This window comes from Chaetodon trifascialis, chromosome 2, assembly GCF_039877785.1.
Source record: "Chaetodon trifascialis isolate fChaTrf1 chromosome 2, fChaTrf1.hap1, whole genome shotgun sequence".
NCBI classification, from domain to species: Eukaryota; Metazoa; Chordata; class Actinopteri; order Chaetodontiformes; family Chaetodontidae; genus Chaetodon; species Chaetodon trifascialis.
The window spans coordinates 24071280-24094360 of NC_092057.1; the positions used below are offsets into that span (position 1 = coordinate 24071280).

Consider the following 23081-nt stretch of genomic DNA (forward strand, 5'->3'; position numbering starts at 1 on the left):
CACTATTGAGTTGCATTATATATGTTTTACTTATGGCCACTCCTTTTGTTTTGAATCTGTCTCTTTGAATCCTTTATGAAGTGCAATACTATTAATAACTGTAATGCTGTGCTTGAGCATCCCTATGGATAATTTAATGGATAGTGCGGCAGTGCTGTTCACCAGGTTTAGCAGCATAATTTCAACTAAACTGAACACTGACTGCAAATATGCTGCCATTCAGGATACATGTCCAATGGCACTCAAACAATGACAAGAGGTGAAGGTTATGATGATGCCAATTTCACTAAAGAGCCAAATGGATGAGTTATTTCTGTGCTTCTTTGAATTTCTAGAGTTATATAACCCCACTCTACATGGGTAAAAAATCTCAAGAATGGCAAAAAATAGAAGAGGCCAAGAATATGGAGGAGGATGACGATAACACAGCACAACATAAATTTGTGATTCCTCACATTCTACTTTAATCTGTAGCATAGTTAACTGATTTGTAAGATGGGCTTGCTTCATGCACAGTACTTATTACAGTATATTTAGCATCATGCAACTCATACATGCTTACGTATTTGTATACATATACGTATACATACATACATACATACGTACGTATTAATATGAAATCAATGTTAGATTTGCTACAATCAACTGGAAAGTATCAGGAGTGATAGTTTATGGGGCAAAAGCCAAGCGGCCTCCTTGCCTCTCCCAGAAACCCCCCACATGATCACTGACGTCAGCAGACATTCTCACCAGCCGGCTCTCCCTTGAACTGCTGGGTCAGTTTCCTGTTAGGCACTGACACAATATGCATGAATGCTCCATCTCACAGCGCTGCCTCCCTGTGAAGTGGTGTTCAGGTTACATTTCTCCCAGCTAAAGCCCTTGGCCCTCCCCAGCCACAGCAGATCTGTAAACTGTTTACACTTCACTTCCCACACCTGGAAGAGGGCCAAGGCAAACCTGGAACAAGGCCGACGAGAAGGAACCAGCAGATAGGGCCTTAGATTTCAGCAGGAGAGCAGTGATTGTGTCTTCGGCTGGAGTGGAGTATTGACTCACCACCAACACCACCCCACTCTCTCTTCTGCAGGAAGAATAGAAGAAGAAATTTGGACTAGAAAAAGATCACCAGTCTGCAGGGCCACAAAACTAAGACACAGTCTCCTCTCAATGCATAAATATCTCCTCAAATGAAATCTTCTCATAAACGTACAGTGACTAAACAGAGGTTAGATTTTTGATGCTTCATTCATGCTGATTTTTTTTTTTTTTTTTTTTTGGATGCTTTAAAATAGTAAATGTATGGGTTCTATTTGTACATGATGGTTGTTTTCCTCTCTCGACTCTCTTTCTGAATTTGATTAACATTTCTTAGAATCACAGTGCTAAATCCTCCACTGATGCACAAGTGCTCCGGCGTACGTCACTACTCGAGTCCCAGTCGGGATATAGCTAACTTGTGCTTAAGCCACACACCACTTCTGCCATGTCAGTTTTCATGAACGCCACACCTCATGTAAATGCAAGTCCAATCCCTGACATATTGTGCAAGTGTGATGTAAGTCTAAGACAGAAAGAAATCCTCTGTTCCCCTGGTGCACACGGTGAAGCTCTAAGAACAAGGAAAACAGGCAACTGAAAGAATGAGGGAGGACCCACTGTATGTGCTCTACAATACAAAAAAATCTAATCACTTAGTGTAACAAGGGCAGGGGACAGAGGGTAGGACATAGATATAGAAATACACTGCAAGCACACACTTAAAAAGATTGATCTTATGGAGGCATAATATGCAAAAGTGTGCCATGTGAATAGCAATTTTTATTTTTGATGATTATATTTACAGCTGAACCAATGAAAGAGATATATGTACTCTACATCTACTAGGGGAGAGGGTGGGAAATTAGAGAGCGACCAGCATTTTCTGTTAAAGTGTACAATAAAGCTCTAATGTAGAGAGATGGGCCTGTTTTCTATAAAGTCATCTATAAAACATACTGTAGCCTTTTACCAAGCAGTGAGGGAGGGGTTACATCCAAATGTACTGGACTATCTCAAAGCCATGCTTCTTAATGCAACAAAAATGGAAAAATATGTCAACCACATTTACAGTGTAAGCTGGCCCAGCCTATTAATTGCCCCTGTGTCCAATTTGCTGTCTTCTTTGCAAGTGACAGTGGCAAAGAAAGGCATTTTCTATGACTGGAATTAGGAGAGGATGAGAGACAGAGACATAGAGACACAGAACAAGAGAGAGAGAGAGAGAGTAAACCATTGCCCCAAACTAGCATGTCCTGCAGTGACATGTATATTGAATACCAATCAGAGGCATGGGGCTTGCCAGCCCCAGCGCAGCACTCATTTCCAATGCACACACTGTAGCTCAATCAGTAGGGCCCTGGCGGATAAAAAGGGATCGCTTGCCTGGCTCTGTGAATATTAGCTAATGCCACATTTGCAAGTCGTCAAGAGCAAAGGAAGAGTGGGTGAGTGGGGGGCAAAGAGAGAGATGAGGGAGATATGGAGGGGTGGAGAAACAGAGGGATATGAGAAGGGGAAGATAAAGATAGAAGAGAGGAAATCAAGAGAAGGAGGAGAGAAATATATATATATATGTATATATATATTAAAAAATGGGCTTTATTTGGGACTGTAGAAAAACAGAGATTATTTCTTGCAATAAAAAAGCTGTGAATGGCTTTGTAGTGCACGAGCGATGGAAGTGATGCCTGGATGGGGATTATGCTCTTTTCATCATAAAGCCCCATCTGGTATACTAGCAAGACCACGTCTGTCCAGGCCTCTCGCCCTTTAAAGTGCCGGCTTGGGTTACACATCAATCCAGTCCAATTGCAGCTGTGCCACGAAAATATGGCAGACCGATCCTGTGCATACATGGCAATGCACACACTAACATGCACACACAGATACACAAAAAATGCTCATCAATTACAAAAATGTGCGTACATATGCAAATAGACAGATGGATGAACAATGAGGCAGACTGAAGGAAATACTGACATAAAGATCTCACTTGCTGACAGACACACACATATACCCCTTTGCCCCCAAGCGCAAAGTCCCACGGAAACAATAGGAAAACACAAAAAAAGGACAGCTCTGTTTTTGAAGCATGCCTAATTCTAACTTGAAAGAGCCAACCATAATTAAAACCAATGGGCAGCAATGCGAGATAAATGAATAGCAGAGCATTCACCAGACCCCTCCTCATCTTTTAACTAAACCACTGGTCCAGTGCCTGACAGATGTTCCAGCTCTGTTTGATGTGTGCATGCCGTGTGTGTGTGTGTGTGTGTGTGTGTGTGTGTGTGTGTGTGTGTGTGTGTGTGTGTGTATTTCTATGTATTTGTGTGTCTGCACTGACTGGCAGGACATTATCATTTGTCATTTCCTTCTTCTCTTTCTTCGGAGATCCATCATGGCCACTTACATACATAAACCCATCATGGGCTCAAATTTTCATCAGAACCAGATTTGCTATTACTACAGTGGATGCATGTCCAACACATACAGTCACATGGTACAGCAATGGCCGAGTAAAGTATGCTCTGTTACAGTATAGAATGGCATTTGTTGTGATGTTATCATACTATCTGTAGTTTAGAGTTATATTATCTTCTATCGAGGGATCTAATTAAAATACATACATATACAGTATGTTCAGTCTTTTATCATCTTAACATTAAGCTGTTGGCGCATAAACCTTACATGTGTTTTGGGAATCTGTGAAATGAAATCATTAAATATTGAAACGCTTACAGAGTTAAAAGAGCAAGTAGATTATTGTACAGGGATTTTTACTTTGTAGAGAGCTGAAAACGAAAGTTAATCATTAAAATTCTTTCACAGTTTCACGCAATGACAAGGAAGTGTCAAATTGTATTTATTTGGAGCCCCCTGTGAACAAACCGCTATGAGCCCAACCATCTTGTGTCTTGCTATTGTATCGTATTGATCTGGCTAGCACGTTAAGCTACGTGCCTAACTTTGTTTGCAGGATGCACATCAATGAGGTAATGTATCTATTTGTGTCTACGTAAGATTAATGTCATATGACGATAGCGAAACGTTAAGTAAACTTTGTTTTAGTACCATTTACACATCAAGGTATGGTGCAAGCCTACAACTAGCAAATTCGGTAGCACTGGTAATTGTAAGTTTGTGCAAAAGCTAAAGTTGTCAACACTCGTCATATTACATGCCTGACTTGGAGAAGGAGGCCCAGTTCCGGATCAGTTTTGAATCCTATCAAATCCTGCATTTCTCTCCATCTGTTGAATGACCGACCAGTGATGACTTGCTCTCACTCAAACACTACCACTGTCCCTTTGAGCTATTTCCTTTGTTCTGCGGTCAGTTCTTGTCTTTTTCCCTTTGCCAATCGGACCTGAAGACCTGATTAAGAAGAACGATATACAAATGACCAGTCTTCTCACTGATGGTCTCGTTTGCTTATGTAGGTAACAGAGTGGCATTAGTACTAACTAGAGACAATAATGAAGATGGATTTAAATCACATTCCACCACCAAAACCTCTTTTTGCATACTAATTCTTTAAAGGGAATGAGATTTTACTGATAGGTCATATTTCTCCTGCAGATGTACAATTACTTTTTCTCAAAGAGAGATCTGCCTTTCAGTCACAAATGATATTAGATGTCTCACATTAACATGAAGGACATAATTCACTTTCTAGCTATGTTAGACCTTTAATTCTCCTGTCTAAATTGGCTGGGGAGGACTGTTCTTCATCTCTAGACCGTGTCATCCTCACATTGGACCTCATCACTGGAAGAAAGGCCCACCATCATTATCTCATGATCTGCCTATTCCTAGGCATTCCCAGACCAATGGGATATGAACAAAGAGGATAATATTACAGCTGGATAAAGATAAATGGAACTCAATTTCACTGGAATTAAAACAAGCTTTTGATTCATTTGAGAAAGAAGCGATAATAAGGAATTCAATTTGATTTGTTTGGCACTGAGGGTAGTTTGGGCTCTCCTTTGACCATTCTGGATGAAGAAATTAATGTAACTTCCCTTTCAGTGCCTTTAGAATAATGAACAATGGAGAAAGAGAAAAAGAGATTGAGATGGGGGGGGGTAACATTATGACTCTATTGAAAATTGTGCTGTTAACAAATTGGTGGGCCTCAGCTGTTTTCCAAGACTTCAGCCTCCAGGTGCATTTGTCTGCCTGTTCGTCTGTCTCTTGCTTCATTGTAGTGCTTCTTTCAATGCTGGACTTTCAGTTGTATCCGGACAGCCCAAATGACAACGCTGCCGGCAAGAGAGAGGTAGTTGACGGGAGAGGAGTGAATAAAAGGAGCCCAAATCACCGCTCTCCCGCCTCCTTCCCCTTCCCCTCCTCCCCTGTCAGCCGGTCTGGACAGCCCGGGGGAGATCAAACCTGTTTGTAATCCTGCTCTTCCTCTTTATGTCTGTGTGTTTACAACCTGACCACATTGCTGCTGTACGCGCTCTCACAGCTCTGTCTGTGGTCCACGTCTCTCTCTATTAAATCAGACGTAGCAAGGTAGTAAAGAAATGGGATGCATTCATTGTCCTTGGCTGACAGCTTCTCAGAGAGACAGTTGCACAGTGCTATTTTTTTCTGCACTACACTGACAATTGATGGGCAATTAATTTGCACCAACCACTCCCCCCATCTTCACATGGTCATAATAGACATTTCCAGGCTGGGGTCTGAGTGAGCAGTTTGCTGTTTGACTGTCATCAGATGGTTTGTTCTAGTTCTGGTTCCTTCTTGAGAGGAATGCACGCTGACTGTTAGGAATGACATTTTCCTCCGGAGCACTCCAGGGGCCTTGTTTCTTTTTCGTCCATGCTTGGGTTCTTTTCAAATGCTGTAATTTGCGGAAGGGGACCCCAGCCATAGATCACAGGATCTGGATCTGTGGGGTTGGTGGGCAGGATGAACGGCCTTTGGGGTGCAACCCTGGAACTTCTTCAATGAAAACCGCATGGCTTTTAATGGGCAACCTCTGGGTGGTCCAATCAACCTCAGGATGACATTTACTGACACGTGTTTCTGGAGATTGATTTCAGCCTATGAAACATCAGCTTATAATGCCTCTTTCTTAGGATGTTTCAAATTGTGATTTATCTGGATGACAGTGGCAGTTGATTACATGATGCCGTAAATGAATTCCAACCAGGTTGTGTTGGGTTCCTGAAAGGCCTTTGTGGTTTCTTTGACATCTCCATCAACCCAGCTTTTAATGCATTTTGGAGCTTTGGAAAAGGGTACTGGTAAAGACACACACACACACACACACACACACACACACACACACACACACACACACACACACACACACACACACACACACACACACCGACACAAGATACTAATAAATCCTTAACACATTTGCAAACAAGGAATAATCCTGCATGTAAATGTGTCTTTAATTCTTTCCTCACAACACATCATTCATGTTCAGTCTACACCATTTACAGTGAACACGATGCCCTTTACAACTTCCTGAGCCTCAAGGTCAGAAAGTAAACAGGACGGCGCAGAGCTCACCACATCTGACCCAAGTCACCAAAATGTTACTAGTCTGCATCACAAGAACAGCAATCATCTCACTTCAGTGGTTTTCCTGCTACAAACCCTCTCACCCTGAAACAATCTGACATCATTGTCTGCAGACTCACTACAACATTTGTGGCGTACACTTTCAAAGCAATGGGAAAACCCCTTCCCTCCAACTTGGAAGTGACTATGAATAAGCAACATTTCACTGGGTTAGCTGGTTTCACATGTAAATTACTGTTTCTTGAGCAGAATTCTGTACACATCCATTGAGATGCTTTAATGCATGAAGTGAGGCTCATTATCAGAGATCTTAAGCATGCATGAAAGTATATAGTACATAATTAAGTTTGAAACATATTTATCATGAATATACAGGCCATTAAATAATTGCGATAGTGTCAGACAAGTCTGTAGCTTTATAAAAATATATTTTTAGTCTCTGTGTGTTAACTCTCAAGGTTACTATCATTTCCACTGTTTCCATCTTAGCAGGCATTAGCTTGAATTGTAGTGCACTTGAGGTTGCATAAAGATGAAATGAGTAAAGCTGTGATGTTGTTTGCCATTGTAAATGGCATAATAGAACAGCAATCAACGGTGAGCTGCATTTGGCATCGTTGCCTAAATCCAGTTTCCCATTATGAAGATGAAACACAGTATCTGCTCAGGCCAAATGGCTTCAATATCTCACATCAAACTTGCTGACCAGGCCTCATAGAGAGTTCTTTCATGTAAGGGCAGAGTATGTTCACTTGTTGGATTAAAAATGCTGAACTGGTGGAAAAAGTGACAGCCTGTCTGTGTTTTACTTTAAGCCTGGTATCACTGTGACTTGAGCCAACTTCCAGACTCCACAACGCTGAATTTGCTGTTTTACCCTCAGCATGGAATCAGATATAGGGCCTTTTGCTGAAAACTGGACTGTCGACTGACCATAACCATGCAATATAGCCTACCATATTCCATAAAATACTTAAAACCATTATGTGTCTCATGCTTCATCCCATTGTTAGTGGCTGAAATATCCATCCACAACAGAATAACCAATCTTGTATAAAACATTGTGTCAGCTGTGCTCACTGTCAATGAGGCCCACAATCACCACAGATTTAAATTTCTCTGCATTGTGTGAACCCAATAGTCTGTTCTGAATTGCCAAAACACAGTTAAACTGGCATGAGACAATAACATAGGCAATATTTTCCAGATATGCAAAATGTCCCCACGGTATAAAATATACTTCTACAGTATCCAATTGGCCTCGTTTTTAAAAAACAAAACTATTGGTTCACCAGTCTTTTGAACACAGTGACCCCAAAACCATCCTGCTGGGCTGATCATCTCACTGTGGGGCCATCATTTGTAAAAATGTTCAAATAAAAGAACATTAAAAAAAAAAAAAAAAAAAAAAAAAAAAAGAAATCCAGCCAGGAGCTAATAAAGGTGGTTTTGCCATGCTGACAACCTACATTTGATTCTCAAGTTTGAAGAGTCAAACACAACGACTACTGGGGGTCAGTCTGCCGAATGGCATCCCACAGAGACCCCATGATAGAGGGACTGGAGCTGAGTGAGGGGTAAGATTAGGGTAGAAGAGGTTTGGTGCTCTAATCAACTGCTGAAAGAAATAAATGCTAATCACAATCATCTTATGAACAGGTCAGCATTTGAAAAAAACTAAATATCAATTGTAGTCAGCTACAATTCCATAGGTTGAAATAATAAGCTTAACAGGACGATGACCATAATGGCTACCTGCAGTGCTTGGAAAAAAACCAGAGCGCGCCCCCACCAAGCCCTCCATCTTTCATGGAGTTACAAACAGCCCCGGCTTCTCCTTTGGTCAGCCAGCAGATAAATGAAAAAAAAAAAAAAAAACCCTTCCTTGGATTTGAAATGAAAGGCCTGAATCAAACTAACACCGGGAGAGTTTTTCGTTCACTTTGCTACCTGCAGTTTCTGTATATTAGCCTCTTCTACTCCTCGTCCACAACCCGCAGAGAAATGAATAGAAAATTACATTTAAGTTAATGCTACATGACATTTACGCTTTTTCAGATAATTTCCTTTGCTTTTTGTTGTGGTTCTTGTGGCTGTTGCACATTTGTAAAAACCACCTGCAGGAGTGATTTGCCAATTTGGTAAAGTGCACCTGAAGCTGTCCGATAGCTACGAGCAACAACCTGAAACACCATATAAGCCATATTGATGGCAATGTTCAATAACTGCATGCTAACACTGAAAATAAATAATGCATTAATACTTTGTATTGGTAGTAGCAAAGAATTGCAGCTCTAACAGCATCAGACATGACGGAGACCCCCTACCTGGCAGCCCCTGTATCCACGACCCCCGCTGTTTGTGTATTGTCGAACCATGGCAGCCCATTGACAGCCTCCCCCGGATTGCCAATTTCCCGTTGGTGGTCCAGGGTTTCGCCTGTCCTTTCTCAGCATTGTGCAACTGGAATAGGTGCGTCCTCCCCTGTTCACGCTGCGGTTGTAGCTCCACGATCTGATTGGACGGCGCTAAGCGAGACTTCATCAGGAGAACATCCCTGTCGTCATGACAACTTGCCAATATCCCAACAGGGGTGTGTTTGTGGGAGGGTGGGGTGGCGGAGCATGGTTGCATTCTTGCCTCCGACTGGAACACGACAACGATTCATTTTGCATCATCGTTACCTCACTGTTTCCTCCTTGTCAGTCCAAGCAGGCTAAGCTAATCTGTCCAGTTTGCGATCTCAGAGAACGTATGGGCCACTCTGTTACAATCTGTGAGTCTACAACCAGCTGTCCCATCAGGGTTTCTCAGCCCAATGTCTCGCACCACGGGATACCAAATCAGCTTAAAACGATGGCCATAATCACTATTCCGTCACATGAGATTCAGGCTCATTATAGTAAAGAAAAGGAGGGACTTCTAACTCGAACAAAAAAAGTGACTTAAACTAATACTTTTTTCTATCTATATCAAAAAAATAAAAATAATAATAATAATTTACCTAGGGGGTTTGGGGCAGATTTGTTTGAAACCATGTGACCAACTTGAGATAGACACTTTACTTTCTGTCCTAAAATAGCCTTTGTTAATGTACGCAAACACTTCTCATCCACGTCCTTCCCATGAAAATCTGAGGACAAGTAACAACAGACTACAATGACTATTGTTCGAATTTACCATCCTGCTCACTCAACATACAGTTTCGTTCAAAGAAAGAAAACCAGATCCCACAGAATCAGGCAGGAACAGAGCAAAAGAGATCAACAAAAGATGGAAAGAAGAGAGAAAAGAGGGGGAAAGTGAGAGGAAAGTAAAGCAAGGCATTATCTTGTTGTCAGCCATGCTATCAGCGGCACAAACAGATGAATGTTTGGCGGGTGAGACACCTGCTGTGCTGCTAGCCTGCTAGCCCACGATTAGCACAGGCGGCTGGTTCCCAGGGTTCTTTCCCGGTTACCTCCTGCCGAGCTTGAGACGTTGACCTTGGCCACTGCTGGAGCTCTCCTCCCCTGCTAGGAATGAAAGGCGGGACGGGACGGAGGGCCCTAGCCTCCGCACTCCTTTGATTGCTAATCCCTCAAACATTGTGCACCACCCGGCACCCTACCTGGCCTTCTAGCTGGAGGCGGCTTGGTGGTGCCCATTGAAAGTAGGTGATGAATAGGGTATAGCTGCTGGAAGCCAGGCTCCCTGGGTAGCAAAGGAGCTCTGCAGGCCCACAAAGCTGCTTAAAACAGTCCAGTGCGGTTCTCATCTGTTTTGGTGGATTTCAGAAGAAAGAAGGATGCCCCCACTTAGTCCTTGGTACTTTAAGTCTTCATGAGTGGACAGTATTTTCCAAAAATAGCCGTATTAAAGAGTATTGGGTATTCACAAAACATAAGCAACGTCTCTCACAACCATTGGAAGGGCAGAGTGTGACACAAGATACCCATCAACAGATTTTTATATAAAACTATTGCGTGGAAGCACAAGTACAGAAAAACACAAAAGCTGACAACTGACAAACAAAATCATAATACTGCTGCTAACCAATGGAGCCGGCAAAAATTGATCGAGCGTGGTTTGGGAAAAGACATGGACCTCTTAAAGCGGTAGCATCCTTTTTACTCTGACCACCGCCCAGCATGGGCTGGAGCCTGAGTGTAAACCCGTGTCAACGTATTGATAATGTGTGTCTTTAGCCATTTATTCTGTGAGTAAAGTCACCGCTTTGACCATTTCGATGGTGACTATCGCAGGATATAATCTATGGAAATTCCAAATGAAAAGCGATTTCCCATGAAAACTTTTCAAAAATATTCCTGATGTATTGTGAAGAATTCACCATGACAAACAGGAACTAATACAATAACACTTCTCACAGGGAAATGGCGGTAACACTCGATTCTGCCAATTCAGATTTTCACCCCAGTGACATGGAATCCCAAATCGTTCCCAAATACATTTCGGAGGCGGCGGTAGAAAAGAAAGGGGAAAAAAAGCGATGCCAAAGAGTGAAAAAATGAAAATACAAACCTTCCCATTGTAACGTCAGCAGCATGTTCAGGAGAGACTGCTGGATGCCAGACTCTTAAGGGGACCGGAGCTGAATTCAATGCCTCTTGTCAGGAGAGCTTGATGTGATTATCGCCCCCTGCTAGGGCAGGGATAGTGAAGTTGTCTGGTGCTGGCAAGGACGCTCAAACAGCACTGCGGGATGCCCTCTCGCTGTCCCCACTCCAGGAACACCGCTCCGGACGCAACAGGGGGTGGGAAGCATCCACATCTTCACCAAAGTGTCTGTCTGTGTGTACATGTGGCCGTGAGGGCATGTGCGCATGTGTGAATTCATGTTGTGTTGACATTATTTTTCTGCAATTCCTCTGTTGTTACTGCTGGTGCTATGGAAGCAAATAGGGGTTTGAAACATGATGGACCCCTTTACTGTCCCACAAACTTGTGTTTAAGGTCAAAATTCTGCTGAGTGGCCACTTATGGGCTTATTACTATTTAATGCATAACGCCTTAGTCTGTGAAGCAATTTTAAGCTAGTCCCTGGTGCGTGTACATATTTGTGTTTGCCTGTGAGGGAATAAAAATCATTGTTTGATCCACCTAAGGAATATTCCCCTCCCCCTTCTCTCCACTGACAAGTCCATCGCTGCCGGCTTGTATTGACAGGCCCTCTGCTGACTATTGATCTATGAATTTGTACAATATGATAATAACAATATGTCTTTTCCAGTAGTTCGATCATGATGTGTCTGTTTAATTTTTTTCATCTCTGGTGTGTGTCTCTTTTTAAATGCTTGTGCAACAACAACAGAGAATGCATCTAAACAGCGACTTTACTGGAAAGTCTTTCCTGTAGGCTGCAGTTTTTCTTGTACTGCTACATATACGAATATACTACTGTAGGCTTAAAGCTATAGAACAATTACATTTAACTTAGAAATTATGAGTGCAAAATGTAAACAATGCATAAATGAATTGAGGGTAATGAAGGCCTCAGGACAACGAAACTCTCTCCTAAGGGCATGTTTATGCATGCAGAAAGGAATATGAGTACCACAGCTGCCATAAAAAGACAAATCACACCACAAAAACAGGCTGTGCAGTATGTGACACAGTGACATACATATCAGATTGGAGTGGTGATGCATTTCTATGTGCTTTGACCACCCAGACATGAGATCAGGAGAGCACTGCCTTTTGGGTTATCGGGGCATTTCGGCAGATTTCCACATATTGTACCACCCACTCCACCTCCCCCTTTGCTTTCTGTGCTATTCCCCTGGAGGCAAAGGGGGCAAAATAAGACTTCAAAGCAACTCCAAAATAGTCCTGACACAAACTCATTTCCTCATGTTACATGAAGGGGGCTGGCAGGCTTGCTAGACTGCTCCGACTCTGGCATGTCTCAGCCTCCTACCCTGCACTACCTCATAACAAGCCGTGGTGACGGGATGCCATTTTGACAGAGTGATTATGGATAGTCTGACATTGACTTAAAAGGAGCCAGATGGGGGGGAGAATTTACAAGGGCCTATCTGTGGGTCATGCTGGGCTCAGATGAGATGAGGAAATGGGAGCTCATTTAAGGGGATGCTATTAGCAGTGAAGGACCACAAATGACTGCAGCTTGGAACTATATTAAGCTGAAGCAGCAAAGGGTGGGATTGCCTGCACATTCAGCTGTTAAAACTTATTCTTGATGTGTTGACCTCAAAAGCTGCGAGGAGTAGTATTTGTATTAAAAACATAGATTAAACGGTCAGTTGACAAAAACTATATTTTTCACCCACTTTGAGTGGCATCCAGCTGGGCAAATAGTTTTGGTTGTATGGACCCAGGTTTTGACATATCTGATTATAAAACTTCTGCCACTACACCAATATAATTGAGGTGAATAGAATTTAATTTGCGCTTCTTAACAGGAAGTAGTTCCTGTTAAAACTGTTGATGGATAGGTTCCTCTCCACTATATGGTATGGAGCCCTTAAAATGCACTAGACAAGCTAAAAGATTACTCCATCTATTTAGCATTGCACTCCTATAACAACAATTCAGCAGAACACATCTTTATTCCATACAGTCTCCTTCCTGGTGCCTACATTACCCACAATGCAACTCAGCCAGCTCCAGCTTGGGTCAGAAATTCAGCTGTTACACTAGTGGCAGTTAATGTTCCAGGGAACCACTAGACTCAAGCTGCAATAAAAGTGGCCCACAGAGGTTTGGAAAGCTCACTGTTTTCTAACTCCACAACTCCGAACGTCTAGTCTTCAGACTGACTTAAGTGACATCACTTGAGGCAGTATATTAGATTTCACAGAGCTCCACAAAAGGCGTTGTCCAACTTTTAGAGTTACCCTTTAATATAATATCTTATCTTGACCATTATCCTGATATTGTCAGTTTTTTGAGATCTTAAAATTGAAACTATATCATCAATATGTGTAAATTATCTCTGTTTTTTCTTTTCTTTTCTTTTCTTTTCTTTTCTTTTCTTTTCTTTTCTTTTCTTTTCTTTTCTTTTCTTTTCTGATCTTTTAAATGGAGCTCTAGTATTTATTAATGACTGATTGCACTGTGATATTGACTCTGTAACAAACATGAAACTATTAAGTCTCTACATAAATCAAATCAAATCAAATCAAATCAAATCAAATCAAATCAAATCAAACTTTATTTATATAGCACTTTTCATACATATTAAAATGCAACACAAAGTGCTTCACAGGATTTAAAAACAATAGAAATCAAAATAAAGCAACAATAAAAACCCATCCTTCCCATAAGGAGCCAGTGTGACATTGATGTTCTCACTTGTGAAAACATGGAAGTCTAAAAACCACATGTGCCTGTATTTAAATTCAGTAAATGTGAAATGGTGTTCAACATGTAACTGATACTATATGAGAAACTGCAATCTTCTCATATGATTTCTTACAGTTCACAAGTGGACTATTTGAAAAATTTGCATGCCATCACTTGAAATGAACCAGTCAAGTATCCCAGAACTATGCTCATATCAAACAATTCATTTGTAACCAGTGTAATACCAGCACAGAGTGCTCTGAATGTGGTGAGATGGATTGTACAGTACAGGTGTGGAGCTCAAGGTGGTGAATGGAGGTTTTCATACAAGAGAGCGAACCCCTCACAAATGTCCAAGATAATATTTGCTTTTTATTGAGCTGTTAGCATTATCTTCCAAACTTTAACTTTTAGTTGCCAAACCTTAACCATAGATTGTTTGCAACATATATCATAGCTGCTATGCACAGACATCTTAGACAGCAGGAAGTTTAAAAACTGGCATTGTTGATGGTTGATTCAAACGAAATAAGAATGAAGGAAAAGGAAAGTAAGCTAAGAGGCATTACAATAATTGATTCTGTTAATGACCATTTAATGGAACATAAATAAGGACGTGTGTGTGTGTGTGTGTGTGTGTGTGTGTGTGTGTGTGTGTGTGTGTGTGTGTGTGTGTGTGTGTGTGCACGTGTGTGAACACATGGCCCAAAAGCTGTGCAGATTTTACATGGCCCTGAACTCGCCTTGGCTGAAAATCAATCCAGAATTTGACACACTTATTGCTCAGAAATTATAAACTGGCTTCACATCTGACGTATAATTTGGAAGGAGACTACCCTCCCTGGACCTCTTCCCATCAAAGGGACTTCTTCATTTAAAAGTTTCTAAATGATTTTAGTCTTTGCAGCTGTGGCGGGCTCATGGTTCAGCGGATAATGATATTCTGTCAGACGTGCTATGCTCAATGGTTAGGAATGAATCTGTAGCTTGGAAGAGATGCCAACAGCAAGGTTTGGCCAACAGGTATCCAGCTGTTGCTAGGGACTCCCTTTCACTGCAGTACTCAGATGGTGATTGGTTGGTGCATTTCATCCAGTGTGGATGGGGCTGCTGCACTGTATATATGTCTAACCACACAGGCACTGAGATGCTTCGGATAGGATTTTAATAGGGAGTTCTTCCTTCAAAAGAAACCATTTACCCCCAAACAATAGAGCTGCTTTCTGCATATATTACTCAGAGTCATCTGCATGATACATTTCAATCACTGAGTGAAATGAGGTAAGATTATTAATCAAGATTACGTGATATTAATATTAGATAAGTCCAGGATGTAATATAGCTCATATAATGAAAGTAGGAATGAACCTGGGTAAATTCATAAGATAATAATTGGCACAAGCGCTCAATCTGCTCAGAAAATTGACAGCATCACCTCCACCATTATGTCCTTCACATAAACACACCCAGATCCACGCGTATACATGCCTGAGTTAGATGGGAAAAAAAGACATTTACAGACTTATTATTCATAAAGAAAGAGTTGAGGAAATAATGAATGATGAATGAATGAATGTGGAAAGAAATTGATCTCTCATAAATCTCGTAAATTGCAACCAGGCAGAACTGAGAATCTCTACATCACTCCACACTAAATATAGATTCTATGAAAGCTATTGACTTTTTTATTGCTTCAGGATACATTGATTTTTCTCTTTGATTGTGTTTTCCACAGACGCAGGAAGAGGAAAAGCAGCTTCAAACTGATGTGCAGATAGCGCAGACGTTTCCACAAAGAAAGGATCCAAAAACAGATACCTGGCAGGACAGAGCAGCAGAGGACAGGCAGTGAAAAGCGGCAGAGATGGAGGAGTGACACGAACCTGTTGAGCGACTCTTCCTCCCTCCTGCACGGCTGCTTGGAGGAGGACACTTGTTTCTCGCGCACAGGGTTTTGATCTTTTTGCATCCGCATCCGTTTCCTCCATCTATAAAAGCCATGAAAGAGAATGAGTAATTCATCTATCTGTGTGCATGTGAGTGTGTTAGGCTTGACCTATTTCTGCTGCACTGACATGAGGTTGGCATTTCAGCCTCACAACTAGAACTGCAGACACAGTTGCACAGTTACATGAGACACTTTGAAAAAGCTAATGTCAACAGTCATTTGAAAACACTAAATATGTGCATTACAGCATTTTTGTATCCACTTTCATTTATTTGCTAAAGGTCCTGTGAGTATGCATGGCACTTCAAGATAGGCCTGCTTCTCTAGCTATCGCCGATCCTGTCACACACGAACATGAAGTGCTTGCTTGTTGCTGTAAATACTGTGTTTGTGGAATGAATTATTACTGGTCATTCTTATCATTATACAATTTTATTTGATGCATTTTCAGTTTTCACAACTCAAGAAGGAAATGCACTTTTAAAAAGAAAGTAAATAAATAACTAATCAAAAAAGAACATGCAATGTTAGCGGAGCAACAGAAACAGTGATTGTCTGTATGGAGAGGCAGAATGAGCTGTTGGATTGTAAACACAACATTCAAAGTTGACCCCATTTCCCCAACTCAGCCTCTTACCTGGTCAGGATGATTTCAGAGTCCCACCCTCACACCCCGCTGTTATTGGCTGGAAGTGACACACCCACTGTCCAGAGGCTGACGGCCAGAACACAGCAAAATGAGAAAGGCAGGGGACAGGGTGTCCGCAGATACACTAGTGGGTCATAAGTGATGATTGAGAGGGGTCATTTTTGCATGAGTCTATGTATTGTTTTTTTTATTCTGCCTTTAAAAAGAAAATAAGCTTAAAATTAAAATAGAAATAAATATTTCAAATGAAAGGAAAGACGTCCAAAGCACTTTTCTGTGTTTAAGAATCAAATGAGTGAACTTTTCTATTTCATTGAAGTATTTTCTTTAAATGGATTTCCAGTCTAAGAGTATAAAGTTTGGCTCTAACATTAATAGTTGATTAAAAACTCCTAATCATGGAGTTTACATCTTCATTGTTTTAGGCATCACAGACTTCACTGCTGTGTGCAAAAACTAGTAATAACAGCAAAATCAACCTTTTTTGTTTTGTTTTGTTTTCTTTTGACCTTATTAAAATCCAATATTTCACAAAGTACTGAAGTGGTAACCCTTCAGTTTGCCACAGATTGGCTTATTGCACAGTTGATGATGGTTACAAAATGCTGGAATGAACATAAAGCATTGTTAGTACACTCAATAAGGAACTGTTTCATGTTTTGAGTGTTATATGGGCCGTGCATGAAGAAACATTATGTTTCTGACTGTGACGTTCCTCATGTTTGTGGTAAATTAGACCTCAAAGGTCTAACACCCTCTTTTGAACAAATTGTTATAGAACTCCAAACAGAAATTCAAATATCATTACTCATCTAGCTATGTTTTTTCTGTTTTATTAAGATGTTGCTCCAGCATTTCAGGCATCCCAAACAGAATACTGCCATGTAGAAAACCATCTGAATACTTGAGCCAATCATCACACAACATGGAGAGAACTCCTCAGCTGATTTATAACTGTAACATCATGGTGATAGTGAACTCCACTCCATATTAACACCTGCATCACAATTATGGAGGAAGTAGTGATTAATACTGGGCAGAAATTACCTAAATTGTTTTTGCTATCTCAATCTTTTCTACACACGCATGCTCATGTAGCCAGTTCTTCACCTTGAGAACAGGAAAGAGGAAGCCTCCATCAAAGCTTTGATGTGGGAGTTGAGACTGAGGGAAGTTCAAAGGGCATGTCATGGAAGAGAGAAACAGAGGGAGTGAGCGAGAGATGGGGGGACGACATGGGAAGACTCTCACCAGGCTGCTCCAGGGGATAGCAAGGAGACTCTTAATAAGGACACCAGCTAATGAGGTCGGGGGACATTCGATACACACAAATGCTCTGAACAGTCTCTGTAACAGCTTTTCTCTGTAGTGCTGATGTTTCGCCATCATGAGCAAAATGACACGTTCTTCACGATCTTATGAGAAACAGGTTCTGGACTTGAAATAAAGACCTCTAATAGGAAAAGCAGGGCCATGTGAGGAATATGTTGTTGTTTACCAGCGTGCAGTTTCCTTCATAGCACAATGTTATTCAAAACAGGATGCTTTTTGAAATAATTATGGAGGGATGTTTGCAATTTCATCTGGCCATACAAAAACAATCCCTCTTTGCAACCAGATGGAACACATCATTTCAGAAGGCTTAAGGATGGAAAATTCACTGTCCCACTTTTTTCTTCTTTTTTTTTTTGGCGGTATCGCTGCAGTAAAAGCGTGGAAGATCTGCGGACATGATGGGGAACTGATTTGGGAAGTCTGAGATGTCAGTAGGAATTTCTTTCTTTTTTGCATTTGAAAGGTTTGGCTCTGGAGTTCCGCACCAGATCGCCGGCTCAGGTGGAAAATATTAAAATTGTTTATGATTTTGCTAATGGTTGAGATTAACTTGTGTATGAATTTCGCTTTTTTTGGCCACAAGGGATAGAAAATTATTTAAAGAACATGTTGCTTCCTCCTTATCAGTCTGAAAAAGCCAACGGGGAGAAGGTGCGGAGTGAGAACCGACATTCCTACATGAAACCCTCATTAAGCCAAGTGCAGAGAGGAAGACTGGTTTAGATTCATGGCCATTCCCAAACTCCACTCAATTGGTGCATCTGAAAAGACCTTGTGATAGAAACAGCAAGCCACAGGAAATTGAATGCAGCTGCATCGCTGTTGTTTGTTTGAGTCTTATGGCTTTTTTTTCCTCCCCTCTGCTTTTTCACACTTTTTTCAGAAAAAGAGGGAGAAGAATTAACCCCCTTACCATCATGATCCTGGGCTGAAGTAAAGGTTTTATGCATATACTGAAAATCCAGTGATGTTTTCATTCATCTGATTGGATGGTATCATCTGCCCTCCCCCACCTTTAGCCCTCTGTGGGATTTTTGCAGAATGTCTTCGTCAGCCATTGCAGGGAAAACCAGGAATTTCGCAATCACTACCCGGGTCTTTGGAAGTGGATGTCAGGCTCAATCAGTGGTGCCTCAGTTTGATCTTCAGAGCAGTCGGAGGCAGCTTCAGAGTGTGACTAACGCTGCTGACACATTTCCCCGTTGCCCCCATTATATCTCGACCAAACCGCTGGAAGTCGACTTGTTTATGTCAGCTTTCACAAGTGGAATGTTACCCCTATCTATATATCGCTCTAATGCTCTTTTTTCCACTGGAAACAGATGATGCTTAAAGAATGGAATAGAGAAAAAAAATGCAAAAAGGACACTTTCATTTTGTGGAGTGTGTTTTCAAATTAGCTTGCATTTTTAATGCAAAGTGTATTGTTACCTCACTTGATGTTTGACTTTCACTGTGCAGAATGACGTATGCGCAGAGTTTGATATCAGAGGGCTGTTTTCACATTCGCCTGCTGAAGAACGTTTCTTTGTGCTCGCCTGACATCCCCCACCAAACATGCAGGCTTTTGTGACATCACAGCCAGTGTGGAGGCCAGCTGCTGTGTTTGTTTGAGCCATCCATCCACCCCACCCTCCTCCAAAGGATTTTCTTGCTTTTATACTATGTCACCTGACTTCCTCGTTTACTCCCATCACCCTAAGAATAAATGTAAATATGGGTTGTAATAACCTGCTTGCACATTCGACCTATACAGTTGGACAGTTATAACCAAGATGGCCTGGTTTCCTATCCAGTAAAGTACATCAGAAATTAGTATGAAGAAAATATTCATAATTAAAAATTCATGATGGGCGTCTTTATGGTTGTTTGCATTTTGAATTTTGAAAAAAAAAAAAAAGGTTAATTGTTGTAATTGTTTATTGCTGCATAAACAGCGTATAGAGTTTTCTCTTCAAAGTGTATCATAAACAGTCTGAGCTAGATGTCCATCAATAGATTGGACAGTGAACACCAGCAGGATATTGGGGATAAATATAACTTAGCTTTGAACCTTGAATTGCCGTTAGCCCATGAAAGGACAGAAGTCGTCAGGGTGTGCGAGGTCATGATGTTAAAGATGACCTCTGTGTGTCTGTCTGCACCCTCACAGCTAAACCTCTTCTTTCCCACCTGCTGCTGCTTGTCAGCTCCCTCACCGCTCAGCACACACACCTGCTCCATGTGGTTTCACTGCTGCTGCTACCCGCTGAGTAAACAGCTGCCCACACTTTCTGTAAACCAGTTACTTCCCATCAACTACCTAACGTCAGCCCGGTGACCGCGATCATGTCATCCATGTCTGGAGTGGCTAATTTGAGGTTTTATTTTTGGAGTTAAGTCCGTTGAGCTGGAACAGTAGAGCTGAAAGTAGGACTAAATCCTGGGTCCTGGCCCTGGTGTACCTTTGCAGCATCCCGATTGGCCAGAAAAAAAACACATAATAGTCCTCAACATCATTTAAGCTGTTACCATGTCACAGTAAACTCAATGGCTCACTATTTAGCAATGGTGAGATGGTGCCACATTTGAAACACAAGTTCTACAGCTCCCTGTTTTCATCACCAGCCTCAGTTTAATGATTGCTCAGCCCAGCTATCAGAACAATAATAGGGAGGTTTACTGTGTTAAATGTGGTTCATTCAGTTTGAACACTTCCTGCAGCTGTTTCCATCCAACTACTGCAAGACTTTTATTGTGAAGCAACTGTTGCCTTTAACACCCATTTTTTACTCCTGGTCCTATAAAAAGGTACATTTGGATATTTTACCACTTTTTGTGGGCTGATCAGACTGAACATTGCAGAGGAGAAGGAGGATGCAACCACAGCTGGTTAGATGAAGACCTGCAGGTGATTACTGCATGTAGGAATTAAAAATATATGAAAGGACTGCAGTGCGTTGGTGCTAAGTATCAGTGTAGTAAAAAGCAAGAGTGTTGTGGTCAGGGTGCTATATGGGCGTACACACTTTCCTTCAACTCTAACTACCACAGCGTTTTCACTAAAAACAGCTGTCTGCTGGGGGTGGAAACAAGGTTGATGAGAGAGATGGGAGTGAACCAAAACAATGAGCTGAAACTTGTTGCAGATTCTGTAGAGCAGAACCATTGCTGGCATGAAAATATAGATTTTGTGCAGCCTTAACTTCAACTTGTTCCTCTGAACTAAACTTGACAGCTATGATTTTTCCATATGTATGTATGATGAAGATGTCATGTCTAATTTCTGGTACTGATGGTACAGGAACTTAAACTGAAACCAGTTAACTGTGTGTTAGACAGAGAGATGAATAATAATAATAAAAAAAAACTCAAGGCGAAACATTCTTTCTGCTAATGCTTATATGCAAAGATTGAATAATTCGATAACTAGTATAAACTGCAGAGAAGTCTATCAAAAACCCTTTGATGAAACAAAGCTAAATTCCTTATAATTAGGTCATTTAAACATAAGAAAAACAATTCCATTATCTGCATTCCAGGTTCAAGGTTCCAAACTTCAGGTGCAGCCTGGACAGTCATCACACGTATTGAACTGGACACTGACCCTTCAAATAAAGCAGTTTCTGAATTTCAGCAAGCCAGCGATGAACCTGTTCACCTATGTTACAGACTGCAATCAGATGGACTCCATATGACAGGATGTTCCGATACATTCATACTGTTGTTTTTCCCAAATACAAACAGATACAGTAAATAAACAGAAGACACATCAAAACTGTCACAGCAGCTCCAGATGACTGTTGTGTTTTCAGCAAATATTGTACATCTGCGATGACGCGCCGACATCCGTCAAACAGAGGGCTCGCTGTCACGACTCAAGTACAATGTGGCTTTCCCTCTGTGTCGTCTCAGCTTTGACGCCTCAGTTCCTGTTGTCATGGTTAAAGCACACAGTGTAACACTACCGAGCATTGTTTTTAAAGCAAAACAGAAGTCTTTCCATACTGACACCTGTCAAATTCACTGCTGCATATCCAGAGAGTCTGCAGTGGAGGAGCTATGAGTACAGCGGGTTTAACACTCATCATGCCAGCACTGCCTTTTCTCTCACCTTAAAAACTCTATTTCATGTTTCTACTGCTGGGAATGTGATTTGGTGTATTATTATGGACGTCTTGGAATATATGCTTTAGAAACAGTGGATTCTGCAGCATGTTGGTGTAACCTTGCTTCTGTGCTTCTTCCTGCCCATGAGAAAATATCCACACTGTCCACACTGGGAGGAGTTTGTAGTATGAATAAAGCATCTACAGCAGAAATTATGTTTACTGAGGGTGTTGCTATTTAAGTGTCACTACATTTCTCAGTAGTGTTGTGTAGTGTTGGTAGCATTTCTGAGTAGTACAGTCGTTACATCACTTTCTCTGCTTTGAAACACACACAAATGACTGTTGCACACAACTCACCATCTGTGGAATGACCCAGCAAATCATTTCAATTCACTTTCCAATTGCATCATATATTGCATAGCATTACATACTGGACATATATGTATGTTTGTGTGCAGCACACATACATATTTGATAGCAATGTGTGTGGTCTCAATCTGTATGGACAGGAATTATGTGCAGACGCAAATATCGGTGATATTGGAGAAATTGGAGCTGTAATTATGAGGTGAAAAATCTCACATTTATTTTTTGTTCTATTTAATCTTTATCTTATCATGCAGTGTCACTGCGAGTAAGATCTCTTTTCCAAGAGAAAACTGAGAACAAGAAAGAGTATTATAAAGCCTGACCGGGACATATAATATTAAAATCACCTCTCCACCCGACCCCGTATGCAGGAAGCTGCCAGTTTATTAGATACACCTAACTGAAACTAATGCAGTCTTATACAACGGTCCTGCAATAAGTCCTACTTTCAGAGTTTAGCTAGATGTACTGAATGAAATAGTTTATCTAATTGTAAATATAGAATAAAAATGATTGTTCCCAAATTGCAATCAATAGTGTTTCCACTTGTGCGAAACATTACACCACAAAAGGTGCAAAGGTGTGCTGTTGCTGTAGCGTAACTGCTTTCAATGAAGAGTGGCCTCACATAGCTCCAGTTTACAGTGGCCTCCCAGCACTGACCGTCACTCAATACACAAAGACAACATTCAGTTGCATTTTGTTGTTGTCACTGGAAGCACTTTAAGCTGATGTGGACCAGGCACTGACTATTGGGTGCTGATAATCCCCTAACCAGTTTCAACTACTCAAGAAG

The 23081-nt window shown here is 41.2% G+C and overlaps 1 long non-coding RNA gene across 1 annotated transcript in view; it reads right to left on the reverse strand.

The window, feature by feature from the left end:
- The window catches only part of LOC139349588 (uncharacterized), a 36772-nt gene extending 25582 nt beyond the window's left edge, over positions 1-11190 (reverse strand). Inside the window, exon 1 of the long non-coding RNA XR_011603468.1 lies at positions 11110-11190. This is a non-coding gene — a long non-coding RNA (uncharacterized lncRNA). The remainder of the gene's footprint in view (positions 1-11109) is intronic.
- Between the last annotated feature and the right edge of the window lie 11891 nt (positions 11191-23081).